Genomic DNA, 19,775 nt, shown 5'->3' on the forward strand with positions numbered 1-19,775 from the left:
GATCTGGATACAGCTAATAATGTGACAGGGGATGTTGTTGACTTGGGTCTGCTGTGGTGAAACTACAATGTTCTCTAAACTGTGAAAATAATAACTTTTCAACCACAGCTAGTTTTTTTTAAAAGACAAAATTAATGTATTAGCTTGTGAAATGAAATCTTTGCCACACTGAGACTACTTGCTCCCGCTGTTCACTCTTATATTTGCTTCCTGGCAAAGAGCTGAGCCACTGTAATTCTTGCCTTTTTTTAAGGTTTCTGTGACGGAGATTTTCCGTTTTCGTTTTTTTTAAAAATCCCGTCCACACGTAAAAGTCAAAAACGAAGGAAAACGCTGCTAGGAACATGCCAAAGCAGCAGGTGGTGCTATATTCCTATCCGTGTAGAAATGTTGGCCAAATAGAAGTCAGCCTGGGTGGGAAAGAGTAAACAAAGATGGCGCATAGAAGTAGAACTGAGTCCTATGTGTGGAGGGGCAGTAACTGTGTGTGTATATGTAAGCATTGCAGAGAGTAAAATAAACAGTATGGTATTTTGTGTAAGTCCGCCATTGTAGAAATTCATTTGACCGAAACAATAACCTGGCACACAGTATGACGTCAAAAAATGCGCACACTTTTGACGCTGCGTTTTCTCCGTTTTTTCGTCCACACGTAAACGCAAAAACTGAGTTTTCAAAAATATCCACCCTGGCAGGAGCTTTTAAAAATCTCAGTTTTCACTGACCAAAAACGCAGTTTACGTGTGGACAAAAGGCGCAAACGCATAGAAAAATCTGCGTTTTCAAAAATACCCGGGTACGTGTGGACGTAGCCTGACACTGGAGAAAAAATTTTATGACTTTAGACTTGACTTGAAAAAATGTTCTAAGACTTGTGACTTGACTTGGACTTTTACACCAATGACTTGGGACTTGAATTGGACTTGAACCGGTTTACTTGAAAAGACTTGATATTTCACCCCAAATATAAAATTTAACATACATATTATATAGAGATTGAGAAAAAACGAGGGGAATGAGGCACAGAAGAAGAGCACAGCTGGGGGAAATCAGAACTGACGAGACAAGGAAGCAAAGTACGATACACTCACATGAGACACAGACCTTCAAAGTAAAACAGGAAGTAGCACAGATGCAGACTTGACTAGTGGAGACAGAGAAACTAAGAAACACAGAAACAAACAACAAAGAGACACAGAGGGCAGCTACTAAATACTCAGAAAACTAAACAGAATACAAGAAAGCCAAACTAAGACGCTAGACTATAGAATAAACTGGGGCAACAAAGAGAACTAAGATCATAATACAAAAACTCAGAGACACAAGAAACTCAAAGCACTGGGTCACCGACCCAGGACCGTGACATGTTCATTGTTCACCTGTGGGTTTACCTTGGTTATTATTGAAGGCTGAGTGCATAATATCAAGTTAACCCATGAAACTCAAAACTTAATATTAGTATTTACATTATCTGCACCACTTAACAGTTATGTTCATTTGTCATCATTTGCTTTCATGAACAGTATGATAGTGTGTCACAATGAACTGCAGGACAGAAATATCTGCCATAAAGGATGGTCCAGTGTGCTGTATGCTTAAAGAGTTAATAAAGCAGTGAAACACTTTTCCTTACTATTTGTTATAAAAATTGAACAGCTCTTAATATCACTAATATCACTTCACTCTTATTTTGCTTAGCTATCTTCTCAAGCAAAACTGACTTCACCTTTGAATTGAAGGAATGAGGTGCAAATGCTTTTGAAATCAGTGGCACCTATAGCCACATTAGGTCTGCAAACTTCACCTGTCTCTTGGCTTCCTTCACTAGAAGAACCACAAAATACAATCAATACCTTATTCCTATGTAAATATATTCATTTTAGATTAATGTTAATTTTATATGGCAATGGACATGCAGTATTAGGTTATAGCAAATACAGATGTGAGGATGAGTACAAAATATATTCAATTACTCACAGCATTTAGCAATTTATCTCACTTCAATGAAGAATTAGAATAAAGCATATTAAGCACAAAGAGAAGGATTCCTGGGCATTACAGTACTTGCACAGCTTTAACGCCAACAACAAGGCTGTCTTGTAAAATATGCATTTCTGTCCATCCCACTTTCAGATATTTCCCAGAAGCAGTTAATGGGCGGCATTAATGAAACAACACAATAGAAAGAACAATGGACATGCAAAAATGCCTTTATCTGTCAGGTTGAAAAGAGAAGAGTGGAAATAATATGAAATGACAGGATGTCAAAGCAGGTTTTTCACCAGCATAATGAAACTTACACTTCTAAGTGTATATTATATTATATTATATTATATTATATTATATTATATTATATTATATTATATTATATTATATTATGCAGTCCAAGAGCTGATTTGGAGTATGCCCAACCTTGGAACAAGATCTTTTTGGAGAAGCAACTGAATTAAACCACAACAGAGGCCGGAGTTACTGAGTCAGCCAACAGGGAATACATAAGACCAAGATGGTTGGAGCTAGCTGGTCAACTTTCCAAGAAAAACAATAAAGCAAAGGGATTGTCCACTAACAAATCAATCACAGATGGTTGCACAGATGAGTTGCTGTATATATGGGTGGCTGTACCTGGGCAGCCCAACCAAGTAATATCTCTCTGTGTGTGTCTATAATATACTATATTACATTATATTGAGTGCTGGGCCATATACCAGACGTACCAGTATATTGGTTATGATTTCATTTGTAGTGAGAACTTTTCAGATATCTCTATACCAGTATACAGGCGAAATGCTTGCCCCGATCGTCCAAGGAGTTTAAATGTATTATTAAATGCATTATATTTATCACAATGCAATTGGGTTACCCAAGTCTGCACATATCATGCAGCTCAACACAAAGGAACCCACTTAGTGCAGTAATTCAAAGTATACTTTGTTACTATAATGTGGTAAACGATAGCTATGGTTATCGATTAGATTAAAGCAGTCACATTAGATTATGGGCTGTATACCATCTAGGTGAAATTGCAAAGAGTGAACAAAATCCCTTTGAGATGGGCTATAACATCACCCACTTCTGTTCTGTCTTGGGAGTGTTCTCCATTAGCCTTGAAAACAAACCCACTGTTCCTGTAGGTTATCATATACCTTGTAGGTCAGCAGAGAGAGCTGAATGTCAGGAGCATATCACTCCACTATGTACGGGATACAACAAACACAGTACTCAGCTGGCAGTGAAGAAACAGACCAAATCCAACCTAAAAGAATACACATACACTTGCACTCAGATGATGAGCTTAAAGCTTAAAAAGATCTTAGATTGTAGGATCTTTTCTAAAGGTCAAAATCATTCTGTGGTTTGTCTCACACTTGCTTGGGGGTTCAAATATCTTTTCGGCTCAATTTATTTTCAGCCATGACCTGGGTTTACTGTGCAAAACATCTTACATCTTGTGGTGCCAAAAGGGGGGGAAAAGGACGTTTTGTCACATTCACATTCTGGCTTTTATTTTTCTTTGCTGTATTGAATCTGATTGTTGGCATTCATTGGTTGAGACTAGGGAGGCTCGTGTTATCGACTGACTATGGATCAGGACCACTCCAGCCTGTAGGCTATTAGGAGAGCCACCAGTTCAGACTCCTGCTCCGTCGTTCCTTAATTGGTCCCCTCAGAAGCTTGGCGCACACAAACTTCACAATCACGCTGGAAGATTACACTAAAGAAAAAGAGATTCCCTGTGTGCAAGCTGCTTGGCATCGATTAGCTCATTCGCACTTCTGTTTTTTCAGAATTTCTTTTTTATCTCGTTTCTTTTCACCTAAGATTACAATCAGCTGGTCTGGTCTTTGAGTAAACCATACAAATCGAGATAAAGAGTAGTAGAGAAGACAATGGTTGGAACAAATGGGAGATGACTCAGGACTGCTTACTTGGTAATTGGGTTTTATCTCTTCATTTTATCAGGCCTTGTTTTGGATTACAAGTATACAACACACACATACACAGGAAAAGAGAAGTATACCTAGACATTAGCAAATCTCAAGATAACAAGTGGGAGAATGTGGCCATTGCTGGACTCTCATTATAGTACTTCACAGAGGACAAGCTCGACTGTTTTCTGTTGAAAAATGCAGTTTTTATCCACTGTGGTCTCTAAGTATTGGCTACAGTCAGTAAACACTATGCACAGAAAAAATATCAAGAGAAGATGCTACTGCACAATAGCTCATCTTTTCCATTTCCCTCATTCTAATTCGCGGCATGTCGGTTTCAACCTGACATTTCAATTTCGAATGCTTCTACAATTCAGTGCTTTGAATATGGCTGTTGTCAGTACATGTGTATGCACAGGCTGAAGACCATGACAGGCTGACAATTCCAAGAGTCATTCAGCAGAAACACTGTAGATATCTCACCTTCTAAGACGGAGGGTTCCACATCTATTTCGAATGTGACTTTTGACAACAAAGTTGTCAAAAAGTAATATACACAAACACAAAGAGGCGTTATTGAATATGCAGCCACTTTACAAAACACCTGAATCACCACATTTAATGTGGACAACACAATAAATGTGGTGACATATTTTTTTTATGTTTTCCAATAGGTTATTGAAAAATCTGTATTTAAGCAAACCTCTGTTGGACCTTTATCCCTCTCAGATGATGCAAAACAGTTTAAATGTGGAAGTGAGTGCCGCAGGATGATGTGTGTCCATCACCAAGCTATACTGTGGAAAATATCAGGAAACAACAGCATCCATTATTCTAAGGAATTGTAGGATAATAAGGTTATTTTTTAATACTTTGGGGAGGAATGTGGGGTTTTATAGGTGAAGGCATACAATAAGATGTTCTTGGTGTCTTCAGGGAAATGCTGTGACTTGGTCTTAAATTAATAATAATTATTTAATCTGAGATGCTTTATGCTAAATGCTATATAAAGGCACTGTGGCTTTATACTATATGTTCTGTTTTGTCTTCAGCTTTGGGGCTAAGTTGGTCTAAACCGGCTAAGGTGAAATGAAGCAGAAACTGGTAACACGATTTATTGATTCTGCTGTCTGTGAGCTGAAACAAAAGTAGCTTTTAAACGAATGTAACCACATCGATGCACAGAATAGACGTTATCTGTCTTAATGACAAAGGGGAGTCCTTGGCTGAAGGGGAACCTCATCAAAGTTACACATGCATAACCTTGCAACCACATTGACGGCGCAGAGGAAAACACACACCCTTCATGTATGAATGAACATTTAAGTGGTTCAAGTCATTCACCAATGTAAAGAACTCATATTTTGTTTCAAAATTCTTAATGACTTTCAATTTAAATAATAATCAAACAGCACAAGCTTCACATTTAAATTAATTATAAATATAACATATTCAATATGACCGCAGGAGGTCATGTGGCTTTGAATTCACTACGAAGACTATGTTACTGTAATGCTATTTGTCCATGGTATGTTGTGAAAACAATTATTATCAAGAAAATAAGAGCAAGACTCTTGTTCACAGAACAACACCAACACAAGTGCTACTTTGAATGCTGATGGTTGAAAGAGAAGTGGATAAAGAGCATAAAGAGTGCCATTTTACCTCAGAACAGATGAGGATAAAAAGGAGCAAGAACGGACAGTGTCTGCCATGGAAGTCATGAACAGCTGACTATTATTTTGTGTTTATTCCATAATTTCATTGTACATGTACAATGACAATAAAGGCCTATTCTATTCTATTCTATTCTATTCTATTCTATTCTATTCTATTCTTCTAAGACAGTGCTAGTCTAAATGATTTTAGAGTCCATGGTAAGAGTAGGACTAATTTCAAGATCCGTATACAGTGAGTGCAGAATTATTAGATAAGTTGTATTTTTGAGGAATAATTTTATTATTGAACAACAACCATGTTCTCAATGAACCCAAAAAACTCATATCAAAGCTAAATGTTTTTGGAAGTAGTTTTTAGTTTGTTTTTAGTTTTAGCTATTTTAGAGGGATATCTGTGTGTGCAGGTGACTATTACTGTGCATAATTATGTGCAACTTAACAAAAAACAAATATATACCCATTTCAATTATTTATTTTTACCGGTGAAACCAATATAACATCTCCACATTCACAAATATACATTTCTGACATTCAAAAACAAAACAAAAACAAATCAGCGACCAATATAGCCACCTTTCTTTGCAAGGACACTCAAAAGCCTGCCATCCATGGATTCTGTCAGTGTTTTGATCTGTTCACCATCAACATTGCGTGCAGCAGCAACCACAGCCTCCCAGACACTGTTCAGAGAGGTGTACTGTTTTCCTTCCTTGTAAATCTCACATTTGATGATGGACCACAGGTTCTCAATGGGGTTCAGATCAGGTGAACAAGGAGGCCATGTCATTAGTTTTTCTTCTTTTATACCCTTTCTTGCCAGCCACGCTGTGGAGTACTTGGACGCGTGTGATGGAGCATTGTCCTGCATGAAAATCAGCTTGTGTGTCTTGTTCAGTGGTGGTCGTCTTTCAGCCTTTCTTACCTTGGCCATGTCTCTGAGTATTGCACACCTTGTGCTTTTGGGCACTCCCGTGATGTTGCAGCTCTGAAATATGGCCAAACTGGTGGCAAGTGGCATCTTGGCAGCTGCACGCTTGACTTTCCTCAGTTCATGGGCAGTTATTTGGCGCCTTGGTTTTTCCACACGCTTCTTGCGACTCTGTTGACTATTTTGAATAAGACGCTTGATTGTTCGATGATCACGCTACAGAAGCTTTGCAATTTTGAGACTGCTGCATCCCTCTGCAAGATATCTCACTATTTTTGACTTTTCTGAGCCTGTCAAGTCCTTCTTTTGACCCATTTTGCCAAAGGAAAGGAAGTTGCCTAATAATTATGCACACCTGATATAGGGTGTTGATGTCATTAGACCACACCCCTTCTCATTACAGAGATGCACATCACCTAATATGCTTAATTGGTAGTAGGCTTTCGAGCCTATACAGCTTGGAGTAAGACAACATGCATGAAGAGGATGATGTGGACAAAATACTCATTTGCCTAATAATTCTGCACTCCCTGTATAGTCATATATCGTTTGGCTGATGCTTCCCCTTACACATGCTTCCCCTTTTACATGTGTGACTATTCTGATTAAACTATTAGCATTTACTTCCATTTTTCCTTTCACTGGGTTCCTCACCGGTTGATATAGATTTACATTTTTACCTAGCAGCTCATGTTTGCATGCCATCTGCTTTATATCTATGAAACACAAGAGCAAATGCAGTTATGCATTATCCTGTTTTATGTTTAGTTATTCAGTTATGAATGATCAATGAATTTCCTAAATACCTTTACGTTAGTGATGGTCACATGGATCTTCAAGGTAACCCTTTTAAGCCACATTTAATAAAGAGTCACAGTCATCTCAACAGCACATTGTGGTAACTTAAACGCACAGAGCATGAATCTTGCAATGACTGCAAAGAAAGCTAGTTTTTTTTCATAACAAAAAGGCTATGAGGAGTCCCCTTACTTGGTCTGAAGTTTGCTTGAGTAGTGCTGATAATGTGTGTGCTCACTGTTGGGTATAATCCATTCCAGGTATACTGTATTCGCATTACATTTCTCTGTATTGTAGTATTGTAATGCAACACATTACTGTACTAAACTCAGTAATCATATTACAGTTACAATATGTTATTACTTGTGTTACAAAGATTACAAAAGTAATAACATCAGATTATCTGCCTGACGTGCAGATAATACTATGCTACCTGCACGTCAGGCAGATAGAATAAAAAAAAAAGATAAACAATGCATTTTTCTTCTTGAGCTTTTTGCTACAATATGCTGATTTCAGTATGTCTGCATGGAAGAGGAAAATGGTGGTGCGAACTGGAGATGGACATTACCTTTATTTGTATTGCAAGGACAGGATTGCTATGGTATGGTATTGCTAGCTTCATCTGTATTTATTTCTTCTTACATCGCTTTGAAGTCTCCATGGACTGATTTTCAACTGCTTTGTGTTGTTGGTTTTGTGTTCATAAACAAGATCTTATGCATGTCCTTTTTAGGATAGGGAAATATCAGTGTGTGGGCCTGTCGTCTCAGGTTTATACTGGTTCTTTTTTATTATTTTATTTTTGCTTTTAAATTATTAGGCTTATATTGTTAAAAAGTAATTATGTGGCATTACATTTCAGGTCATTTTACAGAGTTACAGAGTGATGCAGTTGTGTAACAAAATTACATTTTCCAGTGAGTAATTAAGTAACGTAGAGTGTTACTTTTAAGAAAACTAGCAAGTAATATGTAATTCATCACTTTTTTTGACTAATTACCTCAACCTATTGGTTACATGGTTCAAATCATGCTTGTGAATGAAACTGGTTTTGTGTCTTTATTTACTTTTTTGTTATTTTTTAAAACGGTAATGCTGTTACTGTAATATTATCCAAAAACATACACCCAAAATGTTCTGCCCTAGATAACTGCCAACATCAATTATGTTGCTTATCTCACAGCTAGCACAGCTGTAAGAGTCTAAGAGGAGAGAGAGAGACATCAACGTCACAGAAGGTTTGGTGAACTCTGAACTTATAATTACTGAAGCTGTGGATAAACCTGCTTTTCATTGCTATAAATAAATAAAAACAAAACAGTAAGCCAAGATAAACAGTTAAATAAAAAGCAGATGTAATGAGGCACAGTGTGGTTTTAAATATCTCCTCTACATCCTCCGCTTAGGGTTTCTCTGTATTATTGTAGGGTCTTTACCTTACAATCTAAAGTGGCTTGAGGCAACTGCTGTTGTGATTTGGCACTATATAAATAAAATTGAATTGAATTGAATAGCAGTTTGCGTGCCTCCTGTCTGAACCAATAAAACCTTCTGACCCAATGCATGTCCAAAGATGAACTGCAGACCAACTGCACTTCAACACATTGAAATCGATATTCAAGATAAGATAGCAGCAGTGGATCTGTCTTGAACATATGGATGGATGGAACACAATATGTTCAAAAATGAATAAAAAAAATGGAAAGAACAAATGTATAGGAACAGTCTCAAGTGACTAATGTTAGGGGCAAGTTTGAACCAAGAAAGGGCTTTTTTCTGTAGAGAGATGTTCTCCAGGAGCTCTGGGTTCTCCATCAAAAACACAGGCATCTATTTGAGGATCCAGAGCCATCAAATTAATCAGAAGCTTCATTTATTTTGTTTTATGTTTGTTTGATGTTAAATTTTTACAAACAACTGACACATGCATACACATGTTTCTTAAGTCTCGCTACTACATTAATGTTGTTATTATTGCTTTGGGAAACAGAGTTAGAGTTGTTTAAAAGCTTACTTTGCTTAAGAAATAATTATCTCTTACTATTTTGGGAACAGAAGTTACCAATTATAGGTTATCATAGCAATAAGCTGCGATTTTGAGTTGTAGTTGCTATTCATTGTTTGTTTTTTTTGACCGATGAGACAGTCTGTTTGCACAGTTCACTATAATTTTCGGTTTCATACATTTTAGATTAGCAATTGTCAAAGAGTGTTTGATAATCTTCTCTTTTGTCTCCAGAAATGAAAAACATAAAGGCACAAAGGCAGTTGTCATCCAGCTTTGCGTTTTATTTTATCAATGACAGAGCTTTGTTGGTTTTAAAACATACAGTCACACATGACTTCAGAGAGGTATTATGTCAGCTTCATATGCTCAGAGGGACTCTTAAACCCCATCCTGTTTCTGTGACACTCATAAAAGCACCAAATGGCCCTTGAGGATGCATATGAATTCAAAAAGGCAATACTAGACATAAGAAATGTGGATGAACCAGCCTGTCTCGCAACAGTCAACCAACTTTTCAAAAAGTACTGTGTTCATAAAAGAGAAGGGACAAAGACAAAACAAAAAACAAGATCCAGAACATTTAAACATAGTTCATCTTGAATGCCATCAATTTGGAAAAAGCATGGCATTTAAGAACTCTTTCATCTCGCAAACTTTGATTTTTGTCTACGCAAGTGCATAACTGTGGTTCAGTTGTGCATTACGCAACCTCCCCCACACACCACCACCAACAAACCACCACCAACAAAAAAAGACAAACATACTGGTCTAAAGCACAACCATTTAATATAATGGGGGGCAAGATATCTTTTGTGAGGAACAAAGGAGCCTTAATTGGTTGTGATCCGCAAGTTTATCTCTATGGAATTCCTACAATTTCCTTTTTTTTGGATACGTTTCCAGTATGTTTCACATCAATCAGTTATGTCCTTCATAATATGATAGACTATGGTGAGGGTCCTTTTTAGACTGGGGTGCCTTTCAAAAACTGCTGATGTGATGGTTAAAATCATAATGACTTCTGCATGTAAAAAAAATGTACACATACCAAGCAGACATTCTGTAAACACACACTATACCAGTACTTTACTACCCAGTCATTAAATATGTATTTGCTTCTGATTATGCTTGAAATTAATTTATCATGGAGAGCAGAGATAGGCGCTCGGTGTTACTGACAAACTGATGTGGCAGTTACTGATAACATGAGATACTCAGATATTCTGCACTGTAAACCTCGCGTCTGTGTTTCTCTCTCCCTCTGCTTTTTTCATCTTACATGCCCTGCTCTCTTACATTACCTCTGCAGTCCTGGCTCCTTCCTCCTTCAGTCAGGTGAGTTGAGAAATGATAGCAGAACCAAAACATTTGTCACAGCTATAAACAACTGAAACTAAATTACACCGAAAGGAATTGCAAGGGAGGTGTGGACAACAAGAAAACGATGAAGGGTCTGGGCATTTACAAAAACACAAGCACTTTAGAGGAAACAACAGTGCTACCCATAGGTATAAACTGTGAGCTACAAGGGAGAGAAAGAGAAAGAGAGGTTAAGAGAGAGTGTTTGGCATTGAAGTGAATGGTGTATGCTATGAATCTAACATTTGTGCCAGTGCCCTTGAGTTAAACAGTGAGACATTCAATGGTGCATTGTGGATGGGCAGTTATCTCCAAGGCCTCCTTTTCAGTATTATTTCAAAACACAAGGAAGCAATACGCGCTTTTATCGAAGAGTAAGTGAAAAGGTTGTGGATACAAGGCTGAGGGCAAACCTGCAGGAGGGAAGTGAAATAGCAATATTTGGCACCATGTTATTCTTCCCACCTGTGAGCACATAGAACTTACATATGGGCATAATGCAGTGGGTTTATGGGAAAACACAAGCTGTATAAGCTATGCTTGAGGATTCAACACCTATCAGTACCTGTCAGTACTGGGTTTATCTAGGTTAATGGATAAATAGTGGTTTGGCTGACTTTTACAAATCTATTTTTTAGTCTGTCCTAGGGCTGCTCAATTAATCGAATTTTAATCACGATTACGATCTGGGCTTTCAACGATCATTAAAAATGACTGAGCCGATTATTAGCCCCTCCCTCATTTATCCGCGACACCTTAAAGGCCGGTCCGTGAAAATATTGTCGGGCATAAACCGGTCCGTGGCGCAAAAAAGGTTGGAGACCGCTGATTAAGAGGACCCGAGGGAAGCTCGGAAAGCTAAGCAGAAGTTATTTGGAGAGTGACTGCCGTTGGTTGAAAAGAGAGTTTAAAAAAAAAAACTTCAGTGGTGTTGCACACTATTTTATATTATTTTTTTAAAGTCATTGTTAACCCTTTAAAGCCGGTCAGAGCAGCACGCTCCGTTTTGCGTAACTATTGTTAAATCCCTGTAGAACCTGAACCGTGTAAGCTAGCGCAATAATTTGTTTTGCATATGAAACCGGAGGAGTTGTACTTACATCTTATGCCATCAGCTTGTCCTCGGTCACGGTTTCGTTCCACATATAGCTTTGCAAAAATTGCATAAAAAGCGCTTGCAGGAACAAAAACATAATATTCCAGAAACATGTTTTGCCGTTCCTATCAGCTGTTCGTAACACTTCCCACAGTGAAATGATGCACATGCTGTTTTCTTTGCAAATTTGCATCATAGGATTGTTTTTTGTTTTTCCTGCAGTATATAAAAATTGCTGTATCTCCAAAATAAAACTATGAAGACACTCAAAATAAATTTCCTGTGGTGGGAAACTATTTTTTGCAACTTTATTGTATTTAAAGTTTTGAGGGATAAACCTCTTAAATTTCTCCAAGTAGAAATATATGTAAACAAAACAAAAGCGATTTTCAATTTTTTTTGTAGATTATTGCACTTTTTTTCAATTTATGTAATTACTATGGACTTAATGCATACATATTATTAAAATATGGGCTATAACAGTTGTATTGATGTATAGCAACTTGAAATGCTCCCACAAATGGCACTACAGCATGTAAAAAAATAATATAAGCTCTGGTGGACTTGGTTCTATAGTAGGTCTTAAAGGGTTAAATAAATATCGTCAAATAATCGTGATCTCAATTTCAGTGAAAATAATCGTGATTATCATTTTTGCCATAATCGAGCAGCCCTAGTCTGTCCTCTCTTTTTACTATTACACCACAAAAACTGAGAAGCCGTACAAAATGTAAATAAAAATATACAAAAATGCTTTTCATGCTGTCAAATTTATAAACCTTAATATGTTAAAACAGTATAAAGAAAAAATATGGCAACTATTCCAGAAAAATTTGGGGTGTCACTCTAGATTAAAATTAATAGGGATTCATTTGTTCTTCTCGGGATCTCTGTGGCTATTGGTGTTTTTGTCCACAGTTCTTTATTCCTAAACCTCTCTGGTCACTGGATAACATAAGTAACAATACTGTTTAATAAATAATGATTATAAAAATATATAAGCTCACATAAGCCGACTAGACACTTAAGTAGACCTCAACCAGTATATAGCCAAGCAAATATTATCATCTGACATTAACTGTAAAGCAATCCCTCTGTAGCCGCATTTGTAATCTGTCCAGTCTGTCCAGCAGAGAGCATTCTGCAACTTTCCTGTTGCATTTGGAGCACCATAAACACAACTAGCAGATGACTGAAATAGGGCAGAGCATAAACTAAATGAGTAAATGCACAACTACACATAATAAATATCAGGGAAATCTGTTCATGTTTTGTGTGTTTAAAAATAAAATCCCAAACAATAAATTGAAATCTTTGCTGAGACAATTAGTGGTCTTTGTACTCTACTGTAGTAACTGTAGTAAGGAAGAGCTCTACACAACCATGCTTGAATTGAATAGATATATAATGTTCCAGCAACCAGTTTATAATATAGTGGTTTTTTTATTGGTTTTTTATTTATTTATTTATTTTTGGCTTTTTTTAGCCAACAAAAAGGACTCTGTTCCAATCAAAGATCTGCAGGAAATATTATATCTAAAAGTTTTCAAAATCCCAGGATCCCATAAAAAAAGAATAGCTATCTTACAGTTAGGGCTTTGTCCAAGCAGCCAAAACACGGTCAATATTTCCACATATTTGATTTTGCAGCTTTCTATATTCCCTGTAGAGAATATTTCTTTTGGCTCTTTGACTGCATGAGCTCAGCTCCTTCGGAATGTGGAGAATAAATGACAGAAGATGGGGTTGATAGGTTGGGGAGAGAAATGGGTTCCCCTTAAATAATGCAGTAGTGAAACTGGGAATATGACCACCATGCGATCTCCAGCAGAATAAAAACAACAGTGGATACTAGCCCAGCTGGGCTCGTGAATTCATATCATGTGTAATGTCAGTTACGTGAAAGCCAGAGCTTGAGCAAGATTCTGGCAGTCATTTTTGTGATAAATTAAACATGGCAGAGATGACTCCATTGCCTTTTATCCACCTCCCCATTTCAATTCCCCTCCCTCTCTGTATCTCTGTTTCTCTCTTAAGTTTTTTCACTTACTCCATGCTCAAGCCCAGATGCATTTTTAGTAGCACAAGGAGTTGCATGGTCAACTCACAGAAGCTTGATCAATGAATTTATGAAAGACAACAAACATGGTCCTAATATTATACATATAGCATAAGCTTTTTGTTGCACAAAGGTTATAACAGCACTGTAGTTATCCAACCAACCTGATTAGTCTTGCTTTGGGTTGACAATTTACGGTCCAATGCACATTTACGACCCTACCTAATATAGCCCATTTGGACCTGAGATGTTGAGAGATGTTTTAAAAGAAGCTGCTGAATCTTGTCCAATTCATTCACATCCTTAGGTCATGCCTTTCACAGAAACCTGCCTTTCTGCTGTTTGTTTTTGTTTTAATGTCTTACCTTGTCACACAGTTACAAGAAAAGGTTTGTGAACCTTCTGGAATTATCAGGTTCTTTGATTACTTAAATTTTGTCTACATGTTAGCCTAGACAAAATAGGCTTGTAACACAATTGTCAACTATTCCAGTTTTCATTTGTTAGGTAGATATTCATTTTTCACTTTTAGAATTCAATCTTTTTTTTCAATGCAGACTGTGCCAGCTTGTACACCTAACATCCCTCTCCCCCACAGAATCCATCATCACGCTTCAGATCCCATCACTGTTGCCAACTAAACGACTCTGTTACTAGATGTAGCCACTTTTCACAGCCCTTCAGCAAAAATCTATGGACAGTACTGCCATGCAAATGATGGTCTTCTCTCACTGTATGCAGTGATATGAATTCAAAAGCTCAGCTAGGCTGGTATCTCTCTCTGTTCTTCTGCTTTGTTAAGAGACTAAGAGAATTGAAAGACTTTAAATGCAAATACAAACTGATTGAACTAATAGTGGCATCAAGATAGTGGTGTTTTACAGCTTTGATACAATACTTATCATCATCAGTGTTATCAACAATTGTTTATGTAGTCTTTTTTTAAGAAAAACATTTAGTAGAAGTTACATAAAATGATATTTATTTTCCAGAGATGCAGTAATTGCTATTTATTGTTGCTGTTTTTGGCGGCAATTTCAATATATAAAATTAATACTTCACTGAAAACAGATGTTAAATGACAAACTAAATAATATTCCTGAAATAAAAATACTGACTGAATTTTAAAAATAATACACAGGGGTTAGGGGTGCATGAATATGCCCAAAAGGGCTATCACAATTACTGAGATCACAATCATTTGTCACTGATACATAATTGATTTTGGTGACATCAACATTTTATTGCAGAGTCCCAACAGCTGTGAGATCCCTCTCTACTTTCCCTGCTTTTTGCATAAAGCACAGGTTTTGCCACAGTGGAAAAAAATATCCGCGAGGGCATAGCACATCTTTTGTCCAGTATGTTATTTGAACAAATATATTTAGCCAAATTGAATGTGATTCCTGTGGTGATTTCAGTGTGTCTTTGTGAGCTGGATGAATACACTCACCCGCTTTACAGGCTCATTCTCAGTTATACAATTTATGTTAGCAACCACTGTATTGTTCTTCTTTGCTTTCATGCAATCATCATATTGCAAGTTGTGGTGTATTTTCAGATAGCTGAATAAGTTTGTTGTGATGGTTTACAGTGCACACAGCTCTACAGCATTCTTTGCATATGAGTTGTTCTTGGTGAACATCACTTCCCTAAATTTGAAGTCTCTCTAAAGAACTGATGATGATCTGCTTCAAGAGACAAGCTCTTTGCCTTCCCCAGTGACAGACAGCTGATTTTTGTTTTGATGGTCTGTAGTATATCAGTGCGGTCAAGTGCACTCAGGAAAGTTCTCGCTGAGTGGTGCAGGGAACAGCTGTGATTGGCACATGTAGACATGGTTATTATGCAATGATTTTAGGGAGCACTTGATTGCTTTGTGTTCTACTGGCAGAAAATGCATTTTCAATATCTTTCAATCATGTTCGTTTAATTTTGAGAAGCCAAAATCACAATACTAGCAGTATTAGTAAAAAATTAGAGGTGCCATTACCAACTATTGACTTAATATTTGAATGTTAGCCTAAATAATACGTTTACAGTAACATGGGAATTTTGACTCAAAATTAAGACTAACAGAAACTTTTCTTCTGAAAAACTGAAATTAGTTGTTGCCAAACGGTGTACCTACTGATGGGCTGTGAGGCAAGGACAGGCAGGGATACGTTTTTATTGCAAACTGTAAGCTATACACCTACACAAAAAGCTATGAATAGACTGTTTTACTGTATGTATGGGTGCCCTAAAATAATAATTTAAAGAACTTCTGTAACAGAGAAAACCAGTGTATTTGTAGAGCATTACAGATTAAAGCAATTTGATTGACAGCAAAGAGGTTAACAAGGGAGGAAATGGATCAGTTTCATTTGTATAGAAAATCATACATACCCATCACACCACATGACTGACCACAGAAAAAAGGAGGGGAAAGGCTGTCAGTAGACAGTGCTGTTAAAGCTACCTGTCTTATGACTTCAGTTGCACCTGAGTAAATCACCTGTCAGGAGAAGTTGACCACTGCTAATATAGTGGGCAGCAAGCTAAAGCAGAAGTAGGACTGGCCTTTTTCACCAGTGTACTGTAAGCCAGGTTTTAAATACAAAAGCTAAAATCATTAACCTAGCTAGTGCAACTTAATATTTTATTAGCCTGCTGATGTTATTCTATGCATAAGAAAACAGCTAAAAACACAGACAAAAATAAATGCTATGACTGAAAAGTCATGACTATGGATTATTATGGAGGAACTGGTGGAACATCATGTGCAATAAATACACCTTGAAATTTTGACTCGCCCACTGGTGTGACAGTAAAAAAAATTCCAAAACCACTAATTCAGATGTTATGCATAAAGATTTGACAATCGTGAACCCGTTATTTAAAACTAGGCTACTTCATTATTAATAGCTATACATAAAGTGCATTATGCTATAGCCTAAAGTAATTGCAATACCAATGGTTTGCTAATTGGCTGTGTTCAGGTGGTTTTCTATGCTTTATTTAATGCTTTTATATGCCATAGTATGTGTCATTGTTATACTATTTGTATGCATGTATATGCTATTGTATGTTGTCCACTTTGTGCTCTGTAAATCTGTCATATTTACGTGATTTTTCTTTAACAAATTGATGCTGTTTTTGTTGGGGAGCAATTTTCAGCCGCAAATATATTCGATGCATCTAGAGTACAGAAATATATATCTAGAGTGCCCATGTTCATCATAATGAAGAACCCACTCCAACCCACTGCAGCCATGTCGCACAGATATGATATTAATTCTTCTTAGACAACAATAGAGCTCTTATTCACAGGGGAATAAGCTTGTTATGGCCACTAACTTTCTTCTGGCCTCTTTTTAAAAGAGATCTCTCTCTTATTATATTTCACGCCTGTCTGCTACGCCCCTCTCTGAGCGCCTGAATCATCCACACCTGAAATCCATCTGATCATCAGTGGAGGTGGATATCAAGCCACAGAACCAGCCTTCCTTGGCACTTGACCACTGAACCTCTTGTTCAAGTGGTGTTGTTTGGCACTGCTGGAATTGTTTTTGATAGTATCTTTGTGCGACCCTGCTCAGCTCACCCTTTGTCTTCCTTACTAGCTGTCAGAAGTGTTTTCCTCAATTAGACTTGATAAGGTTAAAGAAGCTTTGTGGGGGTTATCACTCCCACAGCCTACCTGTCCCCCAAAGCAGTCAACCTAGGAGAAACACTGAACACGTCTGTAATGTTCACTGGTGCTGCTCAACATTTTATCAGCAGCATTTCCTCGCTGAATCCCCCTGCAGGCACTGACTGCAAGGTTCCTCTTTTGGGTTAAGGTCTTTTTTTTGTTGTCACTTGGTGTTCTCGGCACATTAAGAATAAAATTGCTTGTTGAACACAAGTGATTTATCCCATCATTGAATGCATTTGGATGACCGTGTTTTAACTTGGCATCTAACTGATAAATAATATTTACTTATAGGGGACTCTCTACATGTATGTGGCTATGGAAGTGAAATTTAGTGTCAACACGTGTGAGTAACGTGCCATTTATATTTTATCATGTGCAAAGTAATCTTGCTTTTACATTATTTAACCAGTTGTGTGTGTGTGTGTGTGTGTGTGTGTGTGTGTGTGTGTGTGTGTGTGTGTGTGTGTGTGTGTGTGTGTGTGTGTGTGTGTGTGTGTGGAGACTACCTTTCCATAGCACTTAATTTCATGTCTGAATAAAGTATTTAACTGCAGACATCAGTATTATTGTATGTTATAAATATTTTTAAAGCCCAAGTGAAAGCCATTTCAAATCCGAAAGATATATTACAAAATACGTCCATGCAGCCTTTAAAAAATGTGTAGGGCAGACAAGCACATTTTCCTTTCATGCACTAACATTATTATTGTTTTTCTATCCAAGCATATTAGGTCAAGCCTTTGAAAAAATCATGTAACACTTCACATGGAAATGTAGCCATGGTAGCTGGTTCTATAAATACAATTTACAGTCAGTCTTGAAAGGTTATCTCAAACACATTTCTGCCTTAGTTTAAACCTACTTTTCTTTAAAAGATCGGTAAAACCCCCTGATCCTTACATGCAAAGTTGCCCTTAAGATACTTTGGCTTAATATAATATTTATGCTATGTAAATTTCCAAGTTGAAGCTGATTTCAAAACTTGGGATGCAAAAATAAAAACCTTGGGGCTAGTTAACTAATTGACTTGCAAATGCACCTTTGTTACGCTACCATATGAGATAAATGGATGTCAATAGGTCAGGATGGATTTGGCGGAAGCAAAAAAGATTCTCTGATTATCTATTCTCTGACAAAAGACAGCATATAACATGTGCATAACCACAGGTTTCATTAGTGTTGTCAGTTAAGTAAAACAGTTTTCTGTATTATCATTAAGTCAATGAACATTCAAATCTGCTGGCTAAATAGAACACGTCACATCATGAGTAACCAGCTTACTGATGATCAGACATTCTGAATCTGGTAGTGACACATAACTGATAAATTCAGATGTTTACTTTCATGTGATATAATGTCATAAAAGACGGGCCTGTCTTATGTAGGGGAAACACCAAAAACACATGTAATCTAGATTTGACAAAATGTTCAAAGGAGCTGAAGCTGCATCTGTTGTTTACAGCTTTTTGCAGGAGTCTACTTGCAACCTCATAAGGTTAAAAAAAAAAACCCAACCCTCTGATCATCCAGTTGCAGAGGAGTGGACATAAAAATGGCTAGAGCAAGCCCCAAATTGGGTTTTTGAAGTACAGTACTTTTTCCCAGTTACATTGTATGCGCACAAATAATGAGCCTTTTAGCCTTTTTTTTTTTTTTTTTTGCAAGCCTGTCAACATTCGAACAAAAAGCAGCTACTGTCAGAAGATATGCATGTGCGTGCATATTTGGCGAAGGGGGGGAGGTATTTTATTGTTTAAAGTAAAGCAAGAAAAATGAGGAAGGCCACCAAGCTATCAGCTTCTCTAGTTTTACCAGTATGCTATCAACATAGCATCACAATTTGCACACTGCGAAACATAACCCCCCCCCCCCCCCCCCCCCACCTCACCAGCAATCATAATTAAACAAAATGCCATGATTTAACAAATAATGTTAAACATTGTCCTGGCTCTCAATTTCAGTACGACAAAGCATAGGAGTGGAAAACTACATTCAAAGCATGTTTCACTAGTTTGCTCCATTACCATACAATCACCCAGCAACCAACAATGATGCACATGGGCACCAATGTTAATATATTCAAAAGCATATAATTGCTAGAAAGCCCACTTGAAATGTGAATAATGTGTCATTTATACCATACCTTGTGCATAATTTAGTCACTAAACAGCACGTTTGTATATTATAGACGATATAATCAGTATTTAAAGTGTGAGCAGTTTTATTACAGTCTG

At 37.2% G+C, this 19,775-nt stretch overlaps 1 protein-coding gene across 1 annotated transcript in view; it reads right to left on the reverse strand.

Annotated features, from left to right (window-relative positions):
* The window catches only part of LOC113025470 (netrin receptor UNC5D-like), a 183,134-nt gene that overhangs the window by 161,948 nt on the left and 1,411 nt on the right, over positions 1-19,775 (reverse strand). The window lies entirely within an intron of this gene.

This window comes from Astatotilapia calliptera, chromosome 7 (genome assembly GCF_964374335.1).
Source record: "Astatotilapia calliptera chromosome 7, fAstCal68.1, whole genome shotgun sequence".
Classification (NCBI taxonomy): domain Eukaryota; kingdom Metazoa; phylum Chordata; class Actinopteri; order Cichliformes; family Cichlidae; genus Astatotilapia; species Astatotilapia calliptera.